This window comes from Callionymus lyra, chromosome 16 (assembly GCF_982586985.1).
Source record: "Callionymus lyra chromosome 16, fCalLyr1.hap1.1, whole genome shotgun sequence".
In the NCBI taxonomy this organism is placed as follows: domain Eukaryota; kingdom Metazoa; phylum Chordata; class Actinopteri; order Syngnathiformes; family Callionymidae; genus Callionymus; species Callionymus lyra.
In genome coordinates, this window is record NC_141833.1 from 9,340,775 (window position 1) to 9,346,774 (window position 6,000).

Sequence of the window (6,000 nt, forward strand, 5' to 3'; positions counted from 1 at the left end):
AGAATGTTTGTCTTTAAACTCTTTAGTTCCATGCTAAAGCTAAGCTAGTTCTGAGGACACCTTAAACGGTGAGCTAATGCTAAGCTAACGGCGGCCTGAAACTAAGCTAACCCCTTCCCAGCAATAACTTCCTGTTCTGATATTTGTCGGGAAAAGAAACTTCCAGTATGGTGACCCCAAAAGTTGATGGTAACAGAGTCTTTTCTCTTTTCAACTGTTTATTTTAAGTGTTAGCCTCCTAACGCCATCTTTGTTCAAGCTTAATCTCAGAACACACTTTTGTCCCCCCCTTCTCTCCACTTTCTTTAAATCTTTAATTCCCTCTTTTGTATTTTGGTTATAAGTTCTCTCTGTTAATAGTATTTTGTCTTTGGCAGCTGCTGCGTCGCTACTTTAAAATGGTTAATGATTCCTGGCTGCTCGCGCCGGCGTCCATTATCCTCTTTACCATTATGCTCTTAAAACAACTTGACGGCAGTTTTTCTCCAGCTGTTGTGATTAAATTGAGTCTTGAAAACAAGAGGGATGAACGGTCTGACCGGGATTGTCCGGCGATTTGGATTTTCCTCGCGTGAAACTCTTACGATTGTCCTCGTCTGCAGCGAGTGTGAAATCTGATCCTTCGTTCTTTGTCTTCTGCCTCCACGGAGAAGAACGTCCGGCAGCACAATCTTCTCCTTTAAACACTTCAATTCATTATCGTTCGCCTTCTGATCGTGACATCGAGCCGTTACATTATGACCTCCTGCGTAATTCTACTGTATGTAAGTCGCTCTTTTTGCTGCCAAGATGGAAGCTTTTCCAGAAGAGTTTTTCCTGCTCCGTTGCTCTCAATATAATCTTTTTTTAATGTGTATTCTGTGTTATAGTCACACATATTTCATTCATATGGAAATAATTCAATGGATTGTATGTTTGCAATACATGACTAGCTTTGTTTTACTAATAAAAAGTAACACTTTTTTTCTTAGACTCTGTGTTTGTCTCGGTGTTGTCTTGACCTTTTAAGTCTTTTTTTTAATGTTTAGGCGCTTTGTGACCCTGGTCCAGAAAAGCGCTCTATAAATACTAATTACTTACTTATATACTTTGTAATAACGGTTAAAAAGTCACAAGATGCTTAAGACTGTGTTGTGGTTGTTTTATTATTTCAAGTTCAAGTGTTCGATCGATTATTGAGATCACTAAAAGGGTTTAAATTTGCTACTTTTTCTAAACTAAAGTAAATAATTAGTCTGGTTCAGGGGACCATTTGTGGCCCTTCGTCAGATTCCTTGTGGCCCAAGACACAACTTGATTGAGTGTGAAAACTGTATTGCGGCTGTAAGTCGTTTTAATGTTTAACCTCTTGAGTCTCAACATGATTTCGTTACTGTGCATTTTTTAATTACCGTATAACAACAATAAAGAATCTTCAATCTTGGTACGCTACATTTTGCCGATGCTAATTGCTAAATGCTATAAAAACCAAGAGTTTTTCATTTTGTTTTGATTTAATTCACAAAATGTTAGACTCTTGAGTGAAGATAGTTGGTTCATTAACATATGTTATGAAATAAAAGTAACATGTCGGTTGCTGGTTCGCTTCCAGGCCGAGCCAACTTGTGAGCTTGTATGTTCTCCCCGTGTTGTGTGGGTTTACTCCGGGCACTCCGGTTTCCTCCCACAGTCCATACAGAGGTTGATTGAGAACTTTAGGATATTGTCCATTGGTATGAGAGTGTGTGTGAATGGTTGTCTGTCTTTGTGTGCCCTGCGACAGACTGGCGTCCTGTCCAGGGTTTCCCCTGCCTCTCGCCCTATGATACTGGGATAGGCTCCAGTCTCCCCGCGACCCAGGTAGAAAATGAATGAATGTTTAGATATCTTTCTTCTTGGTAGTTATGACATTTATGACCTTCAGATTTTCAAGGTGGAAGATATTTTGGTATGTTTTGTAGATAATTGTTCAGGTATTTTTAACCTATCTTTGAGAAAACACGTCACACATGTATTATTATTTGTAAATGGTTTGCTGGTTTCTATTTGGGCCAGCAGCACTAACACACACACACATACACTGGAGCGGTTATGACAACTGTGTGACCTTCTCAGGGGCACATTACCGTCCTCGTCAGTATATTAACATCCACTCTGGGCGGCTGATTCTGATTCGGGAGACAAGGGTGGAGGCGGCGGCGGGTGTGTAGTGTTGGACAGGAGGCCTCTCTAAATCCCACACTCATCCATCATAAGTGGCGTCGCTACACTCTGAAGACCTGATAATAGCCTTTTGCATTTCCACACCGAGAGAGGGCGAAGAAGAGAACGAGGTGACGAGGGCGTCACTGCTCGCCCGCTCTATTCATTCTCCTCCTGAAAATCATCATCATCACACTCTTCTGCTACATTTTGGGAAAATCACTCTCTGAATTGGAAAAGGGACCCCGGGGCCACAGGAGCAGTGTCCGTGTTTTCCCCTCCTCTGGATAATTGACTTCTGTTGCCTGGTAATTCATCGCTTGCATATAATTCATCAGAGGAAGAGGAGCCGGTGACCTCGCCACCCTAGCATGCCCCGCCGGCCCACACACACACACACACACACACACACACGGTGTCACGACGCACACCTACACACACTTCATATCTCAAATCTCAACCTCCCACATTACTCACTGGCATATATGCATACACACTCGCCTAAACGCTCGCACAAAGCAGGGCTGAGTTGAGCTCCCTCCCTCAACCTCCATCCGCCCCCGAGGAGCCCGGAGCCTGGAATGAGAAGAGGGAGCGAGCGGCGAGTTAGAGGATGAAAAACCTGAGATGATAGATGGGCCGCATTGTGGCATTATGAATGAATTATACCTCCCAAATACCTTGAGCAGTGCAGACTGTCAGCCGGTGTCTATACTAATCTGGGACAAAATATAGCCGTTTCCACATTAAAGGGGGTTCGACGGAGAACGGCCCGCGGAATTAATTGAGCAATCAGGCCATTAGCGAGAGCCATCAGAGGGAGCCATGTTTGTGATGTCGCAACATTCATCATCCAGAGCCGCTTCACTCTCCTCTGCCTCTGTTGTCTTTGTCTCTAATGTGGCCCGTCTTCAAACAGATTAGGATTATTGTGACAAGACAAAGGTGTCTTTTGTCTTCCCTCCATAGCTGTGTCAGCGCCTGCCGCATTTATCACGCTTGTCACGCCGTCTCCGGAGCTTCGCACCTCGTCCCATTTTCTCTCCGCGGTACAATCTAAGGGAAAACGCTTGAATCAATAAACGCGATGGAATATTTAGTTAAATGTACGAGATTTTAATTTCTCATTGTTTGTTATGATGGAATCAGCCGTTATATGCTGACCATTATAAGAAAATACTGTATTTACTAAAGGATTTTTTATACTTTTAAGGACAATACCTGCATGTTTGACAAGTTCAGATGGAAGTTTTTTTAGTGCTACACTTATCATAACTCAAAGGGATGGTTTACTCTAAATTAACTATTAAAATTGATTTTCTGCTCACTCTCATGTCGAGTTGGGAATATTTTGAAAGTGTTTTTTGAGTTATAGGCAAAAATATATAAGTCCGCATGAAGGTCGCTCATTTCCTTCGTTCTTTCCCGTCCAAAAAGCGACACTTACCTCCATTCTGCTTATCTGTAATATCAACAACACGTTTAGATTTTAAGTTTGTTTGTAGCAGAAGCTAAAAGGATAAAATGATACACAAACAGGAAACACTCTCCCAGTTAGTGGCCCCTGATCTTTCTGAGTTAGATGCTACAGAAGCCAAAGAAAAAAAAGTTCAGGTAAAATGGTCATAGGAACAACGATTTTTGGTTGAATAAACTTTAGTCTGACAATGTTAAAAGCTGTTGACATAAATGTAGCATGTCAATTATTAAAGGCCTGTTGTCATTGAACAACACAAGTTGCCAGAACTCATACATCATGTCCCATAATGCATCTAATAACATGAAGCTCTTATAACAGAAATCTTCGCTCAAACTGATAATCCCATTCAACACTTTTGAGTCAAAATTTGGTCGTTATGAAACTAATAATCACTTTTTTAAATTCCCCATCACATTTAAATGAAGGTGAGACATATTTGTGGCGGAGAACGGAAACTGGTGACTCTTTAGATGCTATTTATCGGCCTCTAGTGGCCATATAACACACTGCACCAAACATAATAGTGTTACATCTGTGTAGAGGAATATTTTGCATTTCCATTTGAAATATATGATGTTTGATTCCCTTATTTAGCAAGGTGATTTTATACTATTATTATTATTATTATATTACATAACGTGGATTTATGAAAGTTTTATAAAGAGTAAAGTTTTAACTTTATTAAGAACTTTAGGTTAGCAGGTAACAATCAACTACTGACCATGTCAACAAGACTACTGATGGTGCTTCATGCATGACATAAACATCCTGTTAACGTGGCAACATTATCCATCACAAATATGGGGGAGGTATCTGCACCACACTTTCAACTTACCATAGCGAAAGGAATTATATCCATTATAACACGAATACTTATTTTATAGTAAAAACTAAAGAAGTAAACTGGAAGTTCATCCCTTAGCAAAAAGAAGAATACTCAAGTGTGATGTGACTTATACTTTCTTTGGGCAGCTGCATCATGGGAGTGGCTGATGTGTGGCAAAAACAGACTTTTGGTGTTATTGTAAGATTCTTTGAGGTATTACCACAATTTTAAAACTACTATTATGTGTATGATCGTGTAGAGCTGGAGTTCAGGTTTATAGCAAATAGTATGTGTGTTGGTTTGAATTACCTTTATGTACCATAAGGACATACACACAAAAAAGAATAACGTTCAAATTGCCTTCTCTATGGATCATGTCCCTTTCATAGAGTGTTTGCAATAACAATAGGAATGATGATCATTGTGTCTTTCCTCTGATGCTCGTTGCATAGATTGTGACATAAGAATATGTTATTCACATGAGTCTGTTAAATGTAGAGCATTTCATTAAAAAACGTACTACTGGAGTAGTATAAACCTTGTAAACTGGTAGTATTTAGATGAGTATATTTAAAGGTAAACATCTGTAAACTTAAAAACTTACAATTTAGTCAGAAGTAGTTTCAAATTAGAACACTTCAAGTTCACCCCAAGTACATATACCTTAGAATAATTACTATATTTAGAGTGAAATACACCCCGCTTTGTTTATACAACAAGTCCATTAGAGGTGGAGACTTCCAGGATTGATGACCCGGATGATGCCTGATGGTGATGGATATTCTCCAGAAAAATTAAGTTTTTTTGTGGGTGGGGCTTAAGCACGTTTTCTAATGTAAATATTTCAATGAAAAAAAAGATTTTTGTACAAACAGACACATACTGATGAGTACAATAGATAATCCATTTAAGGCACACTCAAATCAACACTTTGTCCTTTTATTATATTGGTACCAAAAAGTGGATGAGTCTGTGACGTAAGAACAATATTACTCGGTCGAATGTCCTGACCTTCTGTTTACTAATCAAGCAGATGAATGACGTGCAGTTTATCTTGTGGGACAACAGTGCACTCTGCTGGTGGCTGAAGGAATTTTACACGCATCCTCAGCATTAACAGCTGGATCAGGAAACGAAACAGGTTGCGTGTGTATGCCACGCTTGGTCAGACTCTTTGACATATAAAATAGTAAAATGTTTCTGTTTTCACCAAAGAGCATGTCAGCAGTCAGTCTTGGGAATGCTCTTGGGCACTGTAAGGATCTCAGACTCTCCTCCCTTCTGGATGTTTCGGTTGAAGCTAGATCTGTTATAAGAAGAATCAACGGAGTGCTTTTCCTTCATCAGAGTGTTGCAAGTTCTGCTTCTGGATCCTTCAGCTGAAGCTAGACCTGTCTTGAGAATAAGCACCGGAATCTTTCTTTTATCACATTATTGCAATATCTCCTTCTGGAGCTTTCAGCTTAAGCTAGGCCTGTTTTAGAAGAATCACAGAATGTCTCTTCTTTCACAG